This window comes from Eulemur rufifrons, chromosome 5, assembly GCF_041146395.1.
Source record: "Eulemur rufifrons isolate Redbay chromosome 5, OSU_ERuf_1, whole genome shotgun sequence".
Classification (NCBI taxonomy): Eukaryota; Metazoa; Chordata; class Mammalia; order Primates; family Lemuridae; genus Eulemur; species Eulemur rufifrons.
In genome coordinates, this window is record NC_090987.1 from 45,035,226 (window position 1) to 45,058,465 (window position 23,240).

A 23,240-nucleotide genomic window follows, 5' to 3' on the forward strand; every position below is an offset into this window, starting at 1 on the left:
TTTCTGCTCTTAAGTTTTATCAGTATTTTTCCCAGAGAGAGACAAAAAATTTTTTTTCATCAGTGTTTTCTTTGTAGCTTTATAATAAATTCCACTGATGTTGGGAAAAAAGTATACTCTCCATTGAAAAGGTATAATATTTGACATGAAGTTATTAAAATAAGTTTGTTGATTTTATCATTCTAGCATCCATAATCTGGTTTATTTTTTGCTTGTATAATTCAGTAAAGACTTAGAATGATATATTAAAAATTCTATACTGTAGTCCCAGATACTTGGAAGGCTGATGTGGGAGCATTTCTTGAGCCCAGGAATTCGAGGCTGCAGTGTGCTATTATCATGCCTGTGAATAGTCACCACACTCTAGCCTGGGCAACAGTGTGAGACCCTGTTTCTTAAAAAAAAAAAAAAAAAAAAATTAAAAATTCCTGCAAATGTGGCCTTCTATTTATTTCTTCTTTGGCTTTTATATTTTGGTGCAATTGTATTCACTGTTTTCACATTCTTGAAGTGTAACATTTATTGCCAGGTAACAGCAATTTCCTTTCAGGAGCAGCCGGGTTTATGGCTGTGGCAAAAGCAAAATTAAAGTTTCAATTTTATAATGTTCTGTATTATCTCTGCTTCCCAACCCTGCCTATGTACTGTTTCTATTTTTAAAAGATAAAGAATAAACAAAACATAAAGTGAAATAAAATAGCCATTTGTATCCCATTTAAGGCCTTTTGCCTTGATTTCTTTTTTGTATGATATTAGTGTTGTTACCATTGTTTTATGTATTTATTTTTTGCTTAGGAATGTCTGATAAATCTTTGGCCATCTTTTCTTTTTCTTTTTTTTTTTTTTTTGAGACAGAGTCTCACTCCGTTGCCTGGGCTAGAGTGCTGTGGCATCAGCCCAGCTCACAGCAACCTCAAACTCCTGGGCTCAAGCAATCTTCCTACCTCAGTCTCCCGAGTAGCTGGGACAACACGCACGTGCCACCATGCCTGGCTAATTTTTTCTCTATATTTTTAGTTGTCCAGCTAATTTCTTTCTATTTTTTAGTAGAGATGGGATCTCGCTCTTGCTCAGGCTGGTCTCGAACTCCTGAGCTCAAACAATCTGCCCGTCTCAGCCTCCCAGAGTGCTAGGATTACAGGTATGAGCCACTGCGTCTGGCCAGCCATTGTTAGTAATATTTTACATATTACATGGCTGGATACTTTCTAGACAGCCTCGTACACACACACAAAAAATATGACTTGAGCCTCAGTTTGCAATGATACAAGAAAAACATTGATTTTTATCCCATGAAGAAATGCATATAACTTTTGTGTTAACCTTGATAAAGTTGTAGACTTCGTGAAGTTGTAGAGAGCAGTTGAGTGAGCACGCTACTCAGGGAAGAAAGCGGCATTCTCCCAGCATAGATTCATTTTCTGTTCTTTATCATCATGAACATTGAAATTAATACAAGAAAAGAAATGAAATAGCAAGCACTTCACTTATGCACATATACCAGATAATTTACCAACTATAAAGAAATAGAAGTGGCTGGGCATGGTGGCTCACGCCTGTAATCCTAGCACTCTGGGAGGCCGAGGCGGGCAGATTGTTTGAGGTCAGGAGTTCGAGACCAGCCTGAGCAAGAGCGAGACCCCATCTCTACTAAAAAATAGAAAGAAATTAGCTGGACAACTAAAAATATATGGAAAAAATTAGCCAGGCATGGTGCCACATGCCTGTAGTCCCAGCTACTTGGGAGGCTGAGGCAGGAGGATTGCTTGAGCCCAGGAGTTTGAGATTGCTGTGAGCTAGGCTGACACCACGGCACTCTAGCCCGGGCAATAGAGTGAGACTCTATCTCAAAAAAAAAAAAAAAAAGAAAAGAAAAGAAATAGAAGTAATGGGAGAATCAATGAACAGAAAACCTGCTAAGATGTGGCTAAATTCAGCCATACTTTCCCAACATGAAAATATTATTCAGGCCTTATGTTCTACAGTAAAGAATCTGAAAGGGTTTTTGTTTGTTTTTGAGTAAACATGTCTTGCTACTGCTGGGTCAATCAATTGTGGCTTCTTCCTCCATATCAAACGATGCAGGAAGGTGTCTGATTGATTGGCTGCCAATCAAATGAAGATTTGCTCCGCCCCCATGACAAAGCCTGTTGCTCCAAGTCAGCTCTCATTTTCTTGAAATCCATTGTGTGGCCAGGCCCGCTGGCTCACGCCTGTAATCCTAGCTCTCTGGAAGGCTGAGGCTCAGAAGTTCGAGAGCAGCCTGAGCAACAGTGAGACCCTGTCTCTACTAAAAGTAGAAAAAATTAGCTGAGCGTGGTGGCACATGCCTGTAGTCCCAGCCTACCAGCAAGGCTGAGGCAGGAGGATTGTCCAGGAGTCTGAGATTGCTGTGAGCTAGGCTGATGCCACGGCACTCCAGCCTGGGCAACAGAGTGAGACTCTGTCTCCAAGGAAAAAAAAAAAATAGGAAACTCAATTAAAGAAATCTTTTAAAGAAAGAAAGAAAAACAAAAAAAACAATTGTGTGTCTTTCCGTCTTAAACTGCACCATAGAAACATCCTGCCCTGAGGACTTCACTTTAATAGGACTGTTTTAGTCCTACCCATTTCTCAGAATTCACCTGTCAGGGTTGATGCCAGATTCTCCTGGGTTCTGACTTTGCAAATCAGACACCTGAAGAAATGGACTTCTTACGGGAGTCACAGACTTAACGAACTGGGATGGAGGGGTCATTTTAGGTTTTCTGCATATTTAGTCTGTCTCCAGTGTTTCCTGTGACTAGCCTAGCTAGCAGTTATTCCGTTTATAGGATAGGTTTACTTTTATTCTTGTGTTCTAAGAACCAGTTAGAGTTATTCAATAAATCTTCTAATTCATTAATTTGTTTTGTTGCTATTCTTTCTTTCTGGTTGGTTTTTGTTTGTTTGTTTGTTTAAGAATATTGCTGTAATTCTTTGAAAAATCTTTTTTTTGTAATTTGCTTATTGAATAATTCTTACAATTCATAAATAAGGAATGAAAGCATCGAAGACCATGGAATTTAGTCTTGGTATAGCATCGACTTTGCTTCATGTACATATTTCATCTGCATTAGCATTATTATTTTCTACTAACCATTGTTTAAGATTTCCAAGTTGTTGAGGTTTGTTTTGCCCTTTTGCTTTTATTACTGGTTTTCTCTCTCATTGCATTTTTTATTACACCGCTGTCAGGGAAAGTAGGATATATTCTCTTCTTTGGGGAAATTTTTGAGGCTTCCTTTCTGGTAAAATATTTGCAGTAAATTGAAGTAATTATTATACTTATTAGTGTTTGCAAAGAAGATGTGTTCACAACATAGATTTTAAAATATATCTAGGTTTATAAATTGTTTTAAATTTTCTCTATTCATATTACAAAAATAATACTTTCTTGCTAAATGGAGTTTAACAATATAAAGATGGATAAATGCAAAACCAAATAATCTTTACTTTGCCCTCTCTCCCCAAACCCTAGTTACTAATGAGGAAATCATCCTTTTATTTTTTCATATACAAACTTTAATACCTACATATTTGACTTTGAATTATATTACTTTATCCTCTTTTTTCTTAATAGTGACAAAGGTGTATTAATTTTTCGGTATTTACATTTTTGTTGATTATTCTATTTCATGAAGTTTATGCTTCATGTATTTTGATACTTTATTATTTTGTACGTAATGTTTCATGATATACGTTGTCTACAAGTACCTTTAACTATTACTAAGCAACCCACTTTGTTCTATTTACTTTTTTTTTTTTTTGTCTTAAGTTAAACATCTTACTACTATTTTCTTTTTGTTGAATTGGCTGGCTACACTTTTGGTCATTGTTTTTAAAAATTTCCTTTCTGAGGTCTTTTATCTTCAGTTTGCCTCTTGTACATGTGGTTGAGTTTTATATTTTCACATAATCAAGGTCTTTATATACAGCATGCATATATATGTGTTATATATATATATTTTTTTAAGAAATTGATAAAATTTTAAAAAACGAAAAAGGGGAGAAAATCCTACATTCCACCCAGAGGGAAGTGATAGTATTTTGCTATATTTTTCCTTTTTCTTAAATGCATTTAATACAAACTTTTAACTAGGTTTTTAAAAAATAATAAGTAGTTCTACATGGCAAGGAAAATAAAAACATAAAAAATACAAGTTGCATTCTGAACCGTTCCTATCATTGAATAAAAATTATAGAAGGCCATTGTTTTGGACTAAGCTCCTGTACCAGACTAAAAAGCAACATGGAGTTACCTGTGCTAAAGTTCTAAGTCACCAAACCCAAACCAAGTTGTCATCTGACCTTCTAAGAATTCAAGAGAGATATAATTGCCAATTTTCCAAACAGATCAGTTTAAATCTTCAATCTGCACAATAATAAAGTTCCCTCTGCTTTAATCCTTACACAAAAAAGGTAGCTTGATTTAACCTGATGTCAACTAATCAGTTATTTTTCTACTGTTCTGCCTTCCTGTCCTTGCCTTACAAGGAAAAGTAATTTGAAAAGGACTAATGCACACTTTGTTCTTTGTTCCTGCTTTCTTCAACCCTTCTTGATCTGTAAAGCCAACCCTCCCTGCTCAGCTCGGCAGAACACTTATTCTATTTTATGGAATGAAGTGTTGCCTGATTCCAGAATTGTGATAAATCCAGCTGAGATCTTTTTTTTTTTTTTTTTTTTTTTGAGACAGAGTCTCACTCTGTTGCCCAGGCTAGAGTGAGTGCCGTGGCGTCAGCCTAGCTCACAGCAACCTCAAACTCCTGAGCTCAAGCGATCCTCCTGTCTCAGCCTCCCGAGTAGCTGGGACTACAGGCATGCGCCACCATGCCCGGCTAATTTTTTCTATATATATTTTTAGCTGTCCATATAATTTCTTTCTATTTTTAGTAGAGGTGGGGTCTCGCTCTTGCTCAGGCTGGTCTCGAACTCCTGAGCTCAAACAATCCGCCCACCTCGGCCTCCCAGAGTGCTAGGATTACAGGCGTGAGCCACCGCGCCCGGCCCCAGCTGAGATCTTTAAACTAAATTTGTTGCAATTTGTCTTTTGACACTACCGTTAGTCCCACTGTTGTCAAAAATCGCAAGGAGATTTCTATCTAGGTCCAGTTGCTAGTCACATAAAAATCCAGTTATTGAGACAATGCGGATTGCCAAGGAAGAAAGGAATTTTTTAATATGACAGACAGACCTCTTGTCGGGAGAAGGGAAAAGCTGCCTCAAATCTGTCTCTCTGACCAAGGGAGATCATGGGCTTTTTAAGGAGCCCTGGGGCAGGTAGAAGGGGAGGTTGAGTGCTGCCAAGAACTCTTCCCTGGGACCTTCAGACTCTTAACTCCTTTGTCTTGCCGAAAATCCATCATTTCTGGGGAGCAACTCAAAAGGTCAAGTAGTTAGTTAAGGGAGAGGATTATAAAAAACATATAGGTGTTACTGAAATTTATTGTTGCAGCTGGTTACACCACTTTCCAGAAATAAATTTTAAGATTTGTCCAGGTGTGATGACTCATGCCTTGTAAGCCCAGCACTTCAGAGGCTGAAACAGGAAGATTGCTTGAGCCTTGGAGTTTGAGACCAGCCTGGGCAACACAGCAAGACCCCATTTCTAAAAAAAAAACCCAGAAAAATTAGCCAGGCATGGTGTTGCATGCCTGTAGTCCCAGCTACTCAGGAGGCTGAGCTCAGGAGGAGTTCAAGGTCACAGTGAGCTATGATGGTGTGGTACACTCCAGCCTGGGTGACAGAGCAAGACACTTTCTCTAAAAACATCATAAAATAAAATAAAATAAAAAGATTTTATATATTTTATTTTTCTGGTGTCTACAATTAAAACTTTGAGTTATATTTCTATCTCTTGATTCCTTCCATTAAGGATGGGGACTTTATATACTTTCACTACCTCTCACATCCGCTTCCATCTCAGCTCTTGATGTTTATTAATTATAGTATTGTTTGCATTATCAATATTTTAAACATTTACATACTACTCTATAATTATAATTAAATGCTCTGTGCTTTGTTATTAGATGAATCCTGAACATTTAAACCCCACAAGACCTTCGCTTGTCCCTTTTATGTGGCTTGTGCTTTTCCTGGTGTGGCAGCTGGGTTTGCAGAGGAAGGAAGCGAAGCTGCCCATCCTCTCCAAGGCCAGGCCTGGAGCTGGCGAGCCGTCTGTCCCTCCCCAGTGTTATGGATTTGCTGACTTTGAGCTTAGAGCTTCTCCAGAAGCTTCCCTGGGAAAACTCTCTTACATCTGATATTTTGGGCTGTGATATTTCCCCCTTTCTTGTTTTGCACACTCTTCTCTGTTTCTCATGATTACTTCTAACTTTGTGGTCTGCTTTCTCTCTTTGTTTTCCAACATTCTGCTTTTTATTGCCTTTTGGCTTCTTTTAATCTCATCAGTGGAACCTAGGGAGGAAGGAGACGTATCTATCTAGTCTGCCATCATCAGCCAGCTCTAAAGCTTTAGCTTTTTTGTCAGCATGTTCTGGAATTTTTGTCTTACTCTGTTATTGACAAATTAATATTTTTTCATTGCATAAAATAATAAAAATTCTTCTCTTTCAGAAGTCATAATCATCACATTATCCAGAAGGAATAGATAGCACAGTAATAACAATTTAGCTCTATGTTTAACTGAGTACAATATTTACTGTTAATCTGTCTCTATTACAACCTCTCTATTTGTAAATTCTTTTTTTTTTTTTTTGAGACAAAGTCTCACTCTGTTGCCCAGGCTAGAGTGCCATGGCATCAGCTTAGCTCACAGCAACCTCAAACTCCTTGGCTCAAGCAATCCTTCTGCCTCAGCCTTCCAAGTAGCTGGGACTACAGGCGTGTGCCACCATGTCCGGCTAATTTTTTCTATATATTTTTTAGTTGTCCAACTAATTTTCTTTCTATTTTTTGTAGAGACGGGGTTCTCGCTCTTGCTCAGGCTGGACTCGAGCTACTGAGCTCAAACGATCCACCCGCCTCGGCCTCCCAGAGTGCTAGGATTACAGGTGGGAGCCACCACGCCGGGCCCTCCATTTGTAAATTCTTAATTTGAATCTTCTTTCAGACAGCAAGGTGGTTGTTTCACATACATTTTTCAGGAAGATTTTATTAATGCTAAAATGACAAAGTTCTTGCATATTTAAGAAAATATTTCCCATGCCTTTACATTTGAAAGGTATCCTGGCTAGGTTAAGAGTTCTTGTATCATATTGTTTCTTCTCAACATTGTTCTTCTACTGTTGCTGTGGATAGAAGTATAAGGCCAGCTTGATAGAATATGTATTTTTTTTCTGTTAAAGGTACAAGTTTCTTCTGCCTGGATGCTTGCAAGACATTTATCATCCTTGAAATTACTTCATCTAGATACATCTTGAGCTTACCACCTTTTCCTCCATACTTTGTTTCAACCTGAAGATTTACATCTTTTCTTTCAGGAAAATCTCCTATGAAATCCTTGAATAATTTTCTGTTCTGTTTTTGTTTGTTTGGTTTTCTCTTCTCTGGGAACACTTATTATGTGTGTGCTGAATCTTCTTTGTTTCTTTTCATGTCCGTAACCCAGATGTTCTCTAAAGCCACTTGTCCAACTGAGGTCTAGATAACTGGTTAAGTCCCCAGCCAATTCCAGGATCTACGCAAAACCAAAGACCTCACAACTTCTACTAAATCCTGTGTCTCTGTTTCTCTTCATATCCCCACAACTACAGGACTCACATCTTTTTAAAAAATTGGTTTTCCAAAGTGATTTGTAGCTGAATTTACTTAAGCCTTGAGAGTTTGTGGCAGGCTGCCATCTCCTCACTGTCGTCCTCCCACCTTTTCCCTCTTCTGTTCCTGTCCCCTCCACTGTGGACGGTGGCCCCAGCTCCGGATCCTTTCCCCCACCACCCTGTGTGTGTGTGTGTGTGTGTGTGTGTGTGTGTAACTTCTCTTTCTTTAAAACCTTCTTACTAACTTGCCAAACCTGGACCTAGGAGAGGGGTGGGTGGGGAACTTGGAACTCACTTTCTACCTTTACAGTCTGCTCAACCAAACAAAGCCTTGAGTTACAGGGACATTCAGGTCTTTGAATGATGTCATCACTATTTTACTTCCCACTCTTCCTCTCAGGTTACGTTTGTTTCTGCTTCTCTTTACATGTGGCCTCATTCTCTTCTGATACAAATATGCTAGTCATATGTCGCAGGAGAGATGGCTGCTAGTAGCCCAACCTTACAATTCATGGTGCAAAAGTGAGACCTCCCTCCCTTTCCCAGTATGTCATATATCAAATTTCTGGGGAGAAATATGACTGGACTTGATTGGGTCAATGCCCAGTCACATCATGTGAACACAGCTGGGGTGGTTTGATTGGACAGGATGGGTTGTGTGCCCGTCCCATACCCAGTCCCATGGGAATCCTATGGGCTCTGTGAAGATCAATTCTCCAGTGTAAAGAGGAGTGTTTTGTTGAGAAGACAAAAGCAACAGATGTCTACCACACCTCACACCCTTTGGTATGGAAATGTGCCCTCACTGTATTCCCTGTCCTTCCCCTGGTGGATCATTTCGCCTCTAGTGAAGGGTTATTTGCAGGACTTTTCAGAACCTTTTCACTTAATGTCAATATTTATGTCCTGTTAAAATGTGGGGAACTCACAGTGGGCTTGTGTTTTGATTTCTTTTGTGATTCTTTTTTTGTCTTTTTGGTAGATATCAGGGAGAGGAGTAACAGTGGGAAGTTACTTTTATGAAAGTTCTTTTGTCTGTTTGTTTTGTTTTGTTTTGTTTTGTTTTTGCTTGGCTGTGAAATATGGTGGAAACTGAAAAGCAAATGAGAATAAATAAGAATAGGGGAAAAGACTGAAGGAAAAATGACCTCATAAATCCCAATTTTTCAAAGTGAAATAATAGTTTCCACAGTGGTTTCACATACCTGGGGCTCAGTGAGTTACAACAACAGGGCAATGCCATGGGTGAAAATGCTCACTCAACTAGGTGATTGAGTTGTAGTTGAGTCAAAGAAAAATCTTGCTTTGAAACTATTCACTGAAAGCAATACAAGCTGATTGAGCACTTAAGATTTGCGAGCCACTGTGCCAAGTACTGAGTGTAAACATGGATGATTAAAACAGATTATGTCTTAAGAACTTAAAATCTAGCTTTTGTGTTGTATGAATCCCTTACTTCCTTTATACACTCTATTCTTTATTATAAATAATGATTTTAGAAGATTTCACTATATTTATTTCCTTTTTTAAAAAATACTTTTCTGTGTAATATAGCCACCATTTGGTGAGGTCCTATTATGTTGTATACACTTCCTAGATATTATCTCTAATCCTCCCAAAAAAAACCCAATGGAGGAAAATGTGACTATCTCCGATTTACAGATGAGAACAATGAAGTTTAAAGGGGTTATGTTAATTCCTCAAGGTCAAGTGGCATAAACGAAATGAAAGCTGTATATTTTGAAGAGATGTCTGTACTCCCATGTTTATTGCAGTGTTAGTCACAATGGCCAAGACACGGAAACAACCTGTGAGTGTGTTGATGAATGAGTGGATGAAAATAATGTGTTGTTCGTGTGCAATGGAGTGTTATTCAGCCTTGAGAAGGAAAGAAATCCTGTTATTTGCAACGGTGCAGTTGAAGCTGGAGGACATTCTGCTAAGTGGGGTCAGCCAGGCACAGAAGTGCTGCATGATCTCTCTTATTTGTATGTGGAATCCTGCAAAATTCCAACTCATAGGAGGAGGGAGTAGAACAGTGGTTGCCAGAGGCTGGGGGGTGGGAGAAATGAGGAGGTGTTGATCAAGAAGTAGGAGGTTTCAGTTATAACAGGAGTAAGTTCTGGAGAGCTCATGGACAGCATGGCGATTGTGGTCAATAATAATGTGCCCAAATCTGAAATTTGCTAAGACAGTAGATCTTAAATGTTCTCACCACACACACACACACACACACACACACACACACACACGGTAATTATGTGAGGTGATGGATATGTTAATCAGCTTGACTGTGGTAATCATTTCATGATATAAACCTTATATCAAAACATCAGAGTGTACACCTTAAATATATACAACTTTTATTTGTCAATTACAGCTCAGTAAAGCTGGGGGGATCAAAGCAAAGTCACACAGCTAGGTTGGGAGCTCAGATCTCTAGTGTCTCTCTCTCTGGTTTCTCCCTCAAGGCTTTCTTGTTTTTGCATCTTCTCATCTTTGCCTCCTTCAGGTAAGTGTCTCCTGCCCTCAGGATTCCTGAGTTTGACCCAGTTCAAATTTTCCCACTGGCCCGCAGTCTCTGGCCTGCCCTTGAGTTAGTTGTCCACCCTGGGTTTAATCAGCTGGGGGTGGTATGGGAGGGCTCATGGAGACAGGAGTCCCCCCTTAGGAGAGGGTGTGAGTACTGGTGACCATCACTGGCCTTGAGCGCAGACACACCTGAATTTCACCGGTGTATATGATTTTATTGAATTTCATGTCATAGCTGGCAGGAGACTTGCCCAGGGCTATCTCATGCAGGTGACGAAGATAGCCAATATCTGAATGAGATACAGTATTGGAAAGTGACAATCCTAATGTCAAAAACAGGAGTGGTTAAGCAATTACAGTATATAGGTTGTTATACTAAATAATTATCAAGAGTTATGTTTTCAAAAGATTTTGATGACATGGAGCAATTCCCAAAATAAACTAAGTGAAAACAAAGACAAGCAGGATAAAAATTCTAAACACATCACATAGTAAATGAACATAATGTGCATTTTTAAATGATTAGAAGGCAATAGCAAGTTAAAACTGGGAAGTGGAAGAAAAGAAGGGGAAAAGTGCCAATTGAAGGAATTCTAGAAACAGGAAAAGAAGGCCCAAAAATATAAGCTGCTCTGCATCGGTGTCAGGGACCAGGAGGCAGAGAGATTCAGAGCAGACAGACGTGTTATAGGCTCTTGCACTTTGTAAAATATTTGGTAGCAGCATTAGCTGCGGGTTCTCCAGAGCCAGTTTATGATTCCTGAACTTACCAGGTACCTTGGCGTAGGGAAGGTGATGCTCTCACGAGTATCTCTATCTTTTGCAAACACTGCCCTCTCTGCTAGACTGCTAGACTGGTTTACAAAGCAGCTCCCTGTTTAGATAAATTGAGACGGTTCCCTCAGTTACCTCATTCACCTCCAAGTTCACCATGGAAGCTCTGAAGCTTCAGAGCAGAGAAAGCAAATCCTAAACTGTGGTCGCCTTGCCTCAGCAAAAAGAAACCAAACAGGTTCGACCTGAAACTGCCTACTGGCCTTCCCATTTCCTCACCCCAGAGAGTTCTGAGATCATTCAACAAAGGCACCAGCTTTTTGTATTTGGGCCTAAAGTAAATGCTCACGTCCTGGGATCTCCTACAGCTTATAAACTGGCTCCAGGACACAGCACCTCTACTCTTCGCTCTGACAGTCACATCCACATACATTTTGAGGTTACAGAGGTAGATTTCTGTGGATATAGAAGGAATAAATTTCATAAACACCAACTGGGAAACCATTGATTAGATGGAACCAGGGAAGAAAGTCTAAGAAAGAAAGTAGACCACAAGCTGGATATGAGTCAACAAAGCAGCAGAAAACACACACACACACAGACAGGATTCGAGAGTGTTCAATGGAAGCATTGTTTGTAAGACAATCCTACCTCTCTCTCTGCCCCTCTCCAGTGAAGACACAGCAAAACCACAATGACAGCATGAAGTCTGGAAAACAAATTAGAGTGGAGAGTAAATAAAAATCAAGGTGTTTTATAGAAATGCAGTAGTAGTCAATAAATATGTGAGTGCTTATATTCAAAGAAATAGCAAGGTAGAGGGAGAAGGGGGTGATTACGGGGATTAGTTCCTACCACTTCCTGGCAGAAGCATAAGGAAGGGTCATCAAACCCAAGGGTTTAAGTTAAGCATCCTGAGCTTAAGGAGAAGCGAGAAGTCTCCTCCAGCCTTGGGTAAGCTCCGTCATTCGGCCTTCCAGATACAATAGTGCTTAATATTTGTTGCATTATGCCATTTGTCATGCACCCTTCCAATGCCTTGTTAGCTTATCGACTCCTCACAGAAGCGCTATGAAATGGGTGCTATTGTAGCCTCATTTTACACATGAGGAAATTAAGGCACAGAAAGTTTAAGACTCTTGGCCAAGGTCTTGCTGATAGTGTCCGGGCGAGGTTTTGAACCCATGAAGCCCGACTGCTACCCAGGAGACTGGAGCTCCAGATTTCACACAATGCGCCCTCCTGCAGAGCTCACTCCTTGGTCTTCCTTTTTGAGTTTATTATTATGATAGTTAATTTTGTGTGTCTTAAAGTTACTTAACTGTGCCACGAGGTGCCCAGATTAAACACTGTTTCTGGGTGCTTTGCATCGGAGGACTTGGTGAAGTGGTGGCCCAATTCACTGTGGCCCTGAATAGAACAAAAGGCGGAGGAAGGAGGAATTGCCCCATTTTGATTCCACCTGCCCGCTGGAGCTCAGACTTGGTCTTCTCCTGTCCTTGGACTGGGATTTATATCCTGGGCTCCCCAGGTTCTCAGGCCTCAGACTTGGGCTGGAATCGCACCTCCTGCTTTCCTGGGTCTCCAGTTTGCAAATGGCAGCATGGTGGGACTTCTCAGCCTCCTAATCACGTGAGCCAATTCTTCATAATAAACCTCTTTATATTAATATATATACATAAAAGGATTACCTGTCTATCTATGGTTCTATTTTTCTGGAGAACACTAATACAATTATAATACCCCCAATCTTTCCAGAAGTCTGGCATAGCTTTAGGGACCTGGGCAAAGAGATATTATGAATGATTCTGCATTCAAAAGTATCCCTTTCTTCTTTCTAGCTTCCCACCAGCTTCAAGAAACATCCTGGAATCCATAAAAAACACTTTTCACAATGTGTCTTCTCATCACAAGAACCACTTAGGATACACTAAGATTTAGTACTTATAACAGTGTACATTTGCACACAGTTTTATATCTTCACTTTTTTACAAATGTTCTCACTTCTTACAAAATTCTGAAAGCATGCTGAGGGTGGTATTATGCTCTCCATTTTATAGGTGAGATGACTAGTTCCGAGAGTTCAGGTGACTTGTCCAAGGTCACTAAGCCAACACACGACAGAACCAGGGTGAGAATCCATATTCAGTGAGTTGCCCCACATATGATGAACCCTCTGGAGGCCAGAAAAATCCCTATTCTTTGAGATCTCTCACATCACTTACGTGGTACTGCATAACCCATAAGAGACCCTTAATAAATATTGTTGAAAGGTTTCAGTAGCAGAAAGAATTTTAAAGTGCAGGTTTAAAACTAGAGCAGTGCCTGCATTCTGAAGGAGAAGTTTGGAAGAGACTTTTATTTTGTTCTAAGAGGGACCTTTTCTGGGTCCATTGTTCTTAAGGAAGGCTAGCAGTAGAATAATCTGCATGCATGTATTGGTAGGTGCTGTTTAATAATGTAATTCTGTTATTAATATGACTTTTGATCATGGAAAGGGGCAAAATGCTATGGTTTGAATGTGTCCCCCAGATTTCATGTGTTGGAAACTTAAATCCCAAATTTATATGTTGATTGGTAGTGAGGTCTTTGGAAGGTAATTAGGATTAGATAAGGTCATCAGGATGTGGGCCTCATGATGGGACTGGTGGCTTTATAGGAAGAGGAAGCAAAACCTGTGCTGACACTCACACTCTTTCCCTCTCACCATGTGGTGTTCTCTGCCATGTTATTATGTGGCAAGAATCCTCACCAGATGCTGGTGCCATGCTCTTGGATTTCCCAGCCACCAGAACTGTAAGACATAAATTTCTTTTCTTTATAAATTACCTAGTCTCAGGTATTTAGTTATAGCAACAGAAAACAGATTAAGACATGGGTGTCTGTTTTAAGCAGAGATTTTTTTTTATGATGATGATTTCTACAGGATTCCTGCTTCCTATACCTGAAGGTGGTGGCAGTGAAGCAGGTGGAATGGAGGAGCTGGACCCTGGCAACACGATGGTTGGCTGGGGATAGAAAACAGATGGCCCAAGGGGACCTCAACTGAAGGTGAGTAGACAATGGATGCCACTAGCTGTGAGAATAGACAACCAGCCTTAAGTTTCCCTTTTCTGCAGAACTGTCCTCTGTGTTCACTTTAACCCTGTGAAGTCTGCTAAACATGGCAGCCGTGCCTGCCATCCTTTGAGAAATGAGACAAAGGGCTCCACGCTTGCAATGGGAGGGGCAGAGGTTAGAGAGGGGGATGGTGGGCAGAGCAACGGTCATGAAACAGCCAGAGGTGAATGGCAGAGAAGTCTTGAGGTGCGGGAAATGCAAGAAGTAAGACTAGACAACTAGAATGAAAGTGTGCAAAGGAAGTAAATCCTCACCTACCCCAAAGGAGACTCAGAAACGGTTGGGGAGGAAATTGGACTTGGCCACAGACAAGCAGTGTGGGAGTTTCAGATGATTTGTATAGGCTTTAAATAGCAGTGTTCCTGCAAGCACACACACACACACACACACACACACACAAGCATGTTGACAGCTAAAAGTTCCGGGGAGAGTCCAGGTTAGTTTTGTTAAATGCATGAACTTTCATATATCCTGAACCTTAGAAGATGAATGTGGATAACCAGAACATGATATTACCTTATACACATACTTTCTCTGTGGAACATGGTGGATGGTGGTAGACTGTAAGTGAAGGGAAATGAAACCATAGAAGTAACAGAACTGCACCTAGGGGAAAAATTATTTATGCAAGTCACATGTAAATGTGTGCCTTTTTGCAAGTACAACTTTGTCCCTTCTGAAGATTTTAGGCATCTGAAAGGGGCCCTGTGGTATAGCACAGATAGATCATTTTTTCAGCCAGGGGAACTCAGATTCTCTTGACATTCACTTTCATAAAGAATACAGTAGGAATCTGAATCACAAAAACAGCCTATAATGATTTTCTTGTATGAAATGAAATAGTCCTGTTTATATATTTGACATAATCTGTCTATTAAAATAAATCAAATATTAGCACACAGGAGGTACATTTAGTCAAAATGGGCAACTAGATGTTTCTGGAAGAACCACTAGCAATGAAACAATAATGCCGCAAATATTTACGTGACAGTAATTAAACTTGGCATTGAGATAAGCTCCATACTTATTTTAGTTATTGTTTTGACTCAGATTCTACAAAAAGGGCAGTACTCTGACAGTAAACTTTACAGTCTAGAAAGACCTAGTTTTCATCCCAATGCATCGTTTTTTTTTTCTAATTTAATCACATCCCTTTAATTTCTCTTAAGATCTTCATATGTAAAATAAGATTTCCAATGCATTGTTTAATATCCTGAAATCGCTTTCTGTGGGACTCTCTCTCTGAGGAATGAATGTTGTTCTATTACTTCTGGGTATATCTTAATGTTTGCAAAAATTTAACTCAAGATAAAAATCATCCATTGAAGTGAAATATTTCGATAATATGATTCTAACACAGATTCAAGATGAAAACATCATGTTTTCTTCAAAAGAAATTTTACCCTCTTTTTAGGAAATTGTGTAGGTATTTATGTCAGTTAATTTCGAGAATTTTTAGATAACAATAGCTTCATTCATCAGGAAGTGACTGAAATCAAGCCCTTGGAGAGAAGGAAACCCAATTAAGATGGTGTTGTGGGTTGAATTGTGTCCCCCCAAAAAGATATAGGTCCTAATCACTAGGACCTCAGAACGTGAACTTATTTAGAAATAGGGTCATTAAAAATGTGATTAGTTAAGATTAGGTCATAGCGGAATGGGAAGGCCCCCTAATCCATTATGACTGATATTCTCATAGGAAGATAACCACGTGAAGAAAGACACACACAGGAGAAGGCCATGTGACCACAGAGGCAGTGACTGGAGTTACACAGCTGTAAGCCAAGAATTGCCTGGGACGGCAGAAGCTAAGAGAAAGGCTTGGATCAGACTCTCCCGGGAGCATTTGAGAGAGCATGGTCCTCCCAGCACCATGATTTCAGACTTCCAGCCTCCAGGACCACAAGACAATGCATTTCTGTTGTCGTAAGCCACCCAGCTGTGGGACTCTGTTATGGCAACCCTGGGAAATGGAAACAGATGGGAACAAATGCAGCCACCTGTCTCTTGGGCCTATGCAGTAGTGCAGAGGGCACAGACGTTGGGGTCCAGTTGGCATTAACCCCGACTCAGCCAGTGCCTTCCTGTGTAACTTTACACAGGGTCATTAGTTTAGCCTTTTTCCTCAGCAATGTGATACAAATAAGATCTTCACAAGATTGTTGAGGGCATCAGTTAGTAAACATATGAAAGCTATGAGGCACATAGTCAGTTCTCAAGAAATACTAATTTGTATCCTTTATGTATGAGCTCATTAAGTGATCCGTTACTATTATTTTATGTGTTCATAGAAATTAAAAGCTCTTCTTCTTTTTCAATAATTAAAAAAAATCTTATTCTAGAAATCTAAACTTCTAGTGACTTGGATGTTCAGTCACGCTTTTGGCAGTAATGATTTTTTAAAAAGGGAATTATTCATCGTTAATGGAAAATAGACAACTTCTTCATTTATGTGCTGTACAGTTTTGTTCAATCATAGACACGCTACTTCCCCAATTTTAGTCTAAAGAACACTCAGGTAGGGGAGTGTCCCACACAAGAGATGTGGTGAATGAAAACTCTCAGGCAAATATAAAATTTACTTATTTAATTATAGTTTGAATGTGCTAAAAAAAAAATTTTTTTTTAGAAATAGTAAGATGACATTCTTTCCAAGAGTACTAAAATGTGAATTATCCAAACTAATGACTTGGTTTCAAAGTCTGAATTATGTATTAGTCTCATTAAATGGGGATAAAACTTGTGGCTCAAGAAGAGAATGACATATTATTTATGTCATTCTCCTCCTGAGTCCCCATTAAAATGACAGTAAAGAAATTAAAATGGTATCACCAAAGGGCAAAGGACAATTAAGACAAGAGGAAGGAGGCAGCAGGGATCTAAATCTTTCAATGAATTTCTAGGAGACAGAGAAGGAAGCCATCACTAGAGAAACACAGTGGAGGTGAAGGAGTTAAAAAAATATGCCACTCTGGCTTATTGACTATTTTGAGTTAAAGGCACTTAAAAAACAGCAAGTGCAAGATCACTCTGCCCTTCTTTCTGTTTCTTAAAAGCAGGAGATGAAATTCCTGTGTGAAGGATGCTCTCCCTACACCAGAAGGAAAGCATCATGTAAAACTTGTATTACATAAATTTGTATGTTTCTCTTCTACTGATCTGTCTCATGTCAATTTAATTCTCAGGCTCAGCCAAAAATCCTAAAAGGGTGGAGGTAAAATTTTTCCCTACAGAGGGAATTTTAGCTGGAAGGATGCATGGAAGGACCGTAACCTGAGGAGGAAGTCAATCTGCCTGCAGGACCTAATGCAAAAGGGCTCAGAAAATTCACTTCCCACGTATCTTTTTTTTGAGACAGGGTTTTGCTCTGTTGCCCCAGCTAGAGTGCAGAGGCGTCATCACAGCTCACTGTAACCTCAAACTCCTGGGCTTGAGTGATCTTCCTGCCTCAGCCTCCTGAGTAACTGGGACTACGGGCACGTGCTACCACGCCCGGGGAAATATTTCTATTTTTTGTAGAGACAGGGTCTCGCTCTTGCTCAGGCTGTTCTCAGACTCCTGACCTCAAGTGATCCTCCTGCCTCGGCCTCCCAAAGTGCTAAGCTTACAGGTATGAGCCACCGCACCTGGCCCCCACGTGTCTTTTCTAAGCAAGTTACTTGGCAACATGCCTCAACAAAATAAAAGAGTAAACCAAGGAAAAGACACCAGGATTCAGGAAACAGTGGTTGCAAATGAGCCAAGCGATTAAGGGAAATCCCCCGGTGACAGGTGTACAGCAGACCCAGACAGCAAGCAACAAAAAGCCTCAGGAGGAAGTTATCTTGCCAGAAAAAAGAAAGGAGTCAGTATTTTAAAAAATCTTATAATAACTTTGAGATTTTAGAATAATAGAAACCAACAATGCAAAAATAAAAAGAAAGACAGGAAGACTATTAGAAAGCCACCTTATTAGTTAGGATGATTTGACTGCAAACAACAGGCAAACCAAGTCAATGTGGCTTAAAGAATAAGAAATCTACCATCTGACATAACAAGGACTCTATAGGCAGGGAGACTTCAGCTGACTGGTTAATTCAGTGGTTCTGATTCTTCGTCAGGCACATAAGTTCTTTCTGTCTTTCCCTCTGCTCTCTTCAGTCATCCCACACTGGACCGTCTCACAGTAGCAAGAGGCACACCACTCTTTCAGGGTTCACATCCAACATGGCAGAATCCCAGAGAAGATGCTCTGTCTTTCCTGGAGAGAGGGAAACTTTCCAGAAGCTCCTAGCAGACATCCTCTCATGTGTCCTCGGCTAAAATTGTATCATATGCACATCTGAAGAATTGCTAGGAAGGAGAATGGAACCACTGCAGCAGAGATTGTTAATTGCCCCTCAATATCCACCTCCCCCTCATTTCTTTATGATAAAACTCTTGAATTGGAGCCACCATTCTCAGCCTCCCTTGCAGCTAGTGTGGTCATGTGACTAAATTCTGGCCAATAGGATGTGAGTGGAAATGATGTGGACAATTTGTAGATTTTTCCTTTAAAAGAAATTGTGTGCTCCCCAATTCCTCATTTCCTCCCTTCTGGCTAGCATGATGGTTTGGTGGTAGTGGGTCAGCTTCAAACATGAAGACAAGGGCAAGTCCCACAAGGATGACAGAGCCACAGCTACAAGGAACTTGGAGACCTAGGACATTGTCATGAAGCTAAGCTCCTCTCTCCTCGTACATTGTCTGCTGGTGAGACTTTCTATGTGACAGAGAAACATTTATTTTAGTGACCATTTATTTTAGTGACTATTAAAGCAGCCAAAGCAATATCCTAATTACTGCAGGGGCCATGCCTCACTTAGACCAGTGGTTCTCAAAGTATGGTCCCTATACCAAGAGCACCAGCATCACCCAGGAGCTTGTGGGAAATGCAGATTCTTGGGCCCGAGCCCACACCTGCTAAGTGGGAATATCTGTGAGTGTGTCCCCAGCAACCTGTGTTTTTAACAAGCCTTCCAGGTCATTCTAATGCGTACCCAAGTTTGAGAAACTCTGATTAGCCAAGGCTGGATCCACTCTGTCTGGGTGAGAAATGGGGCGAGCCCTCCTGTGAAATTTATGGCCACGTGGAAGAGGATAGACCCTGGAACAAAACCTGGGTCCTTTTAGGTTCTGTTAGGTGAGGTTGGGATGGACGCTGGGTTGGCAACGAATGGCATCTGGCACTGTTATAATGAGCATAGTTCATTGATTTTCAGCTTCTAGAATCAACCTAAAGATTAATTTATAGTTTCCAAACAGAATTTAAATGTCATGGCCATGGATAATATGAAAGTCCAGAAGACAGACTGAAGAAAGGAAATCAACAGGAGAGGTGGGGGGACGGGGAGATGTTGGTCAAGGGCACAAAGTTTCAGTTAGACGGGAGGCGTAAGTTTTTGGGAACTATTGCACAGCACGGTGACTACAGCTGACAATAATGCACTGTGTATTTCAAAATGGCTAAGAGAGCAAATTTCAAATGTTCTCAACCAAAAAATAATAAGTATGTGAGGTGATGACTATGATAATTAGCTTGATTTAGTCACTCCACATTATATACATATATCAGAACATCACATTGTACTTCACAAATCTATACAATTATAATTCATCAGTTAAAAATAAAAAATAAGGCTGGGTGTGGTGGCTCACACATGTAATCTTAACACTTTGGGAGGCCGAGGTAGGAGGATGGCTTGAGGCCAGGAGTTTGAGACCAGCCTAGGCAATAGTGAGACCCCATTTCTACAAAAAATAAAAAAAATCAGCTGGGTGCAGTGGTGCACTGTAGCCTGGGTGACAGAGCAAGACTCTGTCTCAAAATAAACAAATAAATTATAAAAAAGAGGAGAGGTAAAAGCAAATCGGGTGAAAAGAGATAATGTCCACAGTTGACATCACAAGAAATGAAGGCGCTGATTTAAAATTATAAATGCAACCAAAAGAGGAACTCAAAATGAGACTATAACTCTATGGGGAGAGGGGGCTGGGTGAAAGTGAGCTAGATCATCTTTCAGAGTAGGAAGTTGATAGGTAATTTCAGAAAATACTCTATCAAGAAATAGCTGTGTTAGCATATTATTTAAAGACATGAGGTAATCACCATAAGAATAAAAAACAGAGAGACAATTAAGGGCCGGGCTCGGTGACTCACACCTGTAATCCTAGCACTCTGGGAGGCCGAGGTGCGAGGATTGCTCGAGGTCAGGAGTTCAAGACCAGCCTGAGCAAGAGTGAGACCCCCTCCCCCTCCCCTGGTCTCTACTAAAAATAGAAAGAAATTATCTGGACAACTAAAAAATATATATATATATAAATAAAATTAGCTGGGCATGGTGGCACATGCCTGTAGTCCCAGCTCAGGAGGCTGAGGCAGAAGGATTGCTTGAGCCCAGGAGTTTGAGGTTGCTATGAGCCAGGCTGACGCCATGGCACTCTAGCCCAGGCAACATAGTGAGACTGTCTCAAAAAAAAAAAAAAAAGAGAGAGAGAGAGACGATTAAAATAGCTAATAACAATGTTCCCTCTCAGGATGGGGACCGTGGGAGGAGTGCTGTTGGTTTTCATTATCAGTCCTTCTCTACTAACTACTTGATTTCTTTTATGAACCAAGGGCACGTATTGCTATGATGAACCATTTAAAAATGATGCTTTCAGAGGGGCTACAGACAAGGTGGGACAGAGTCCTCCTACTCTGAGAGTTTCTTTGTAAAGCTCTGCTTTGTCTAGGAAGGGTCACAGAATGTTTGCAGAGCCTCGGCCAGACCTGTCTCGTGAGGCAGCTTTACACACGGTTGGATGGGACAGGGTGTCCGACAAAAGACCCTCTCCTCATTGGCATAATCCTCCGGACAGCTGTGCTGGGTGAATTGGAAGCAGCTCAGAGCAGTCTGTTGTTAGGCTTGCTGCTGTCACCTTTTGTAGAATTCCCTCTCCGGACCACCCTGCCTTCTCGTCCAACGTCAAGCACACAGCCTTAATGGGTAGCGGACGTTTTCACCCAGACAATCCTCCTTCTTAGCCTCTCAACCCCAGTCAAGCAGCAGAATGTTCACATCGTGGAGAGTCATAATATTTCAACAATCCTTGGCCACGAACTGCACGTCCAGGTAGTAATGGTAGTTGAGTATGTTGTAAGAAGATCAATTAAACCACATCTGTGTCTTTAAATTTAGCTGGTATGTTTCCTCTTACCATACTGTCATTTTTGTGATTTATTCTGTGCCCAAAAGCTGATGTCAGGCTCTCTGCTTTCAACACCAAGTAATTATGGCTGGAAATGGGGGATGATGAAGTGGTTTGAGAGCCGCGCCGCAGGCGGAGGGCAGCGGTTCCCAGATTGTTTCCGGTGGAGCCGGGGTGCTGCAGAGACACTTTCATGGAGGCACCCCAGGGAGTGACCAGCACTCTGGATCCTACCTCACTTAATCAGAGTAGCTCATCACATACCGTCTTATGCAGTAAGGCTCAGTTCCACAACTGGTTTCAGGGGGAGAAGTTTCCAGGAATGACTCCTTGAACGCCACTGGTACTGTGAAATAGACAATGGGCTAGGACTGAGAGGTTCTGGGTTTGATCATTATTTTTCTTATCTCCTTCATGGCTCTACAGCCATGACTATGAATAAGTCATATTACTTTTTTGACTCAGTTTCCTCACTTTTAAAGTGGAGATCATAGTATCTGCTTCACCTATGTTGCACTTTGTAAACTTTGTGAAACAGATGAAAGAATAAATTCTAAATTATTATAAAAATACAAAGGATTATTACCTAATGTGCCCAGCTCCATGAACCCCTATATGGTTTTTATAATCCTCTCTCTTAATTAACTACTTGACCCTTTGAGTTGTTTCCCAAAAATGATGGGCTCAAACTCCTGGCCTCAAGTGATCCTCCCGCCTCTACCTCCCAAAGTGCTGGGATTATAGGCGTGAGCCACCGCACCAGGCCTGAAATGTATTTTTTACAAGACAAAGGAGTTGACATTCTGAAGTCCCCAGCGCACGCTTCCTGAAGCCAAGATTCACCAGCCCCCACAACCTGCCCCCCATGCAGGTAGTCCCTTGTGAGATACACCACGGTCTGCCCCAAGGCACACAGACCCTCCTTTAGAAGCCCATGACCTCCCTTGGACGGAGAGACAGATTTGAGGCAGCTTCTCCAGTTCTCCTGGCAAATTAAAAATTCCTTTCTTTCTTGGCAATCCTCGTAGTCTCAATAATTGGATCTGTGTGAAGAGCAACTGGATATAGACTGAAACGCCGTTGTGGTTTTGACAACACTAGGAGGGAGAAGAACACAATCTCAGAACAGTTACTTTGTTTTGGTTACATGTTGCTAGAGCACTACCCAGACATTTTTTTTTTTATAGATGGACCAGAAACACTATGGACAGTTGACATAGTGTGGGGGTAGATTTTTTTTTTTTTCTTTTTGAACACTTTTTTCTCCCAATGAGTACTATTGCATATATAAATAAAACCTGCAGTAACCCTGGTGGTAACTGCTGTTCTTTTTGCTGCAATTAATTTCTCTAAAGACGGTGGTAAGCGTCCTGTCCTGAAATCAACGGGCTGTGCGTGCACTGCCTGCTCCCAGATGCACGCTTAATCTTAAAGGCAGCCATTCAGTTCATACGACACGGAGGACACAGGATGTGGCAAGGTCATAAAATTACTCAGACCACAGCTCAGATGTGCAAAGAATGTAGAGTTCATCTTCCCTGTGACTGCTCATTTACAAGCACACCTGCTCCTCGTCACCTCCCAGCTAGCCAGGGAAAGGCTAGATTTAATCACTGTACAATATTTCCACTTCTTTCCACTTACACAGTGTAAACATTTGGTCCATTCAAAGTTCAACTTCCCGCTAGGGCTGATTAATATCTTTATCTGGGCCGGGCGTGGTGGCTCAGACCTGTAATCCTAGCACTCTGGGAGGCCGAGGTGGGAGGATCATGCGAAGTCAGGAGTTTGAGACCAGCCTGAGCAAGAGCGAGACTCCGTCTCTACTAAAAATAGAAAGAAATGATTTGGACAGCTAAAAATATA